We start from the raw sequence: 1009 nt of genomic DNA on the forward strand, positions 1-1009 counted from the left end.
TACAGTAGAGCGTCGATTATCCGAAAGTCAATCATCTGAAACGTCAATCGTCCGAAAGAATTCCAGTCGGCAAATTTAGATTTTCGCCAGTGCTGTGGCGCTGCAATCTTTGGCTATGTCTTGGGCTACTCAAATATTTTACGTTTTTGATACTAAATTAACTTCTGAAGTATAATTTTTTATTGTTTTTATATTTTTCAATATATTTATTTTGTTTGTACAAAATAAAAAAATAATTTTTAAAGTCTTCGTTAGGCTTAACATCGATGAAAATTCAACGCAAAGCGACACGCAACGGAGAAAAATTTTAACATGCGATAGTTTAATATATTTTTTCGTACATAATCGGTTATCCGAAATATCGATTTTTTTCCCGAGTAACCCCAGTCCCCAATTGATTCGGATAATCGACGATCTACTGTATATTTATCGATTTTCATACAATCCATCGTTTTAAATGAAGTGTAATATCTTTATTGTAATATATATTATTAAGTTGTAATATGCATTGTAATAAAAGCATTTTATATTTTTAGTATAACATAAAGTGTAAAATGTTTCTATTATATCAGCAACGTATCATTTTCTTAATATCATAATTAAAGTGTTTATTATTTCAAGGTTTTTTGGATATAAATAACTGAAAAAACCTTTACACTTTAATACGCTAATAATTTTTGTATGGTAGATGTATAGACTTTTTATGTGATACTGCACACTCAGTTTATAGCTCATCTCACATGCGAGATATTAATACAGAATGGAGGGGAAAGAGAAGAGTAACCCATTCGATTCAGCTGGTGTTTTCTCTCGTGCGTTTTTTTGGTATGTAAAATTATTTAAACGTTTTAATAATTGTTTAGTAAACTTTAATAATGTGTCATTAGTTTGAGTTAAAAACGCAATTTTTATCAAGAAAAAATAAAACAAAACAAAACAAAGGAATAGAAATCGGTCAAAAATGACCCCCTTTATCTAAATATATGAAATTACTTATCCTGACTGACTG

Source organism: Centruroides sculpturatus, unplaced genomic scaffold (assembly GCF_000671375.1).
Source record: "Centruroides sculpturatus isolate CEXI.00-Female unplaced genomic scaffold, Cexi_2.0 scaffold942, whole genome shotgun sequence".
NCBI lineage: Eukaryota > Metazoa > Arthropoda > Arachnida > Scorpiones > Buthidae > Centruroides > Centruroides sculpturatus.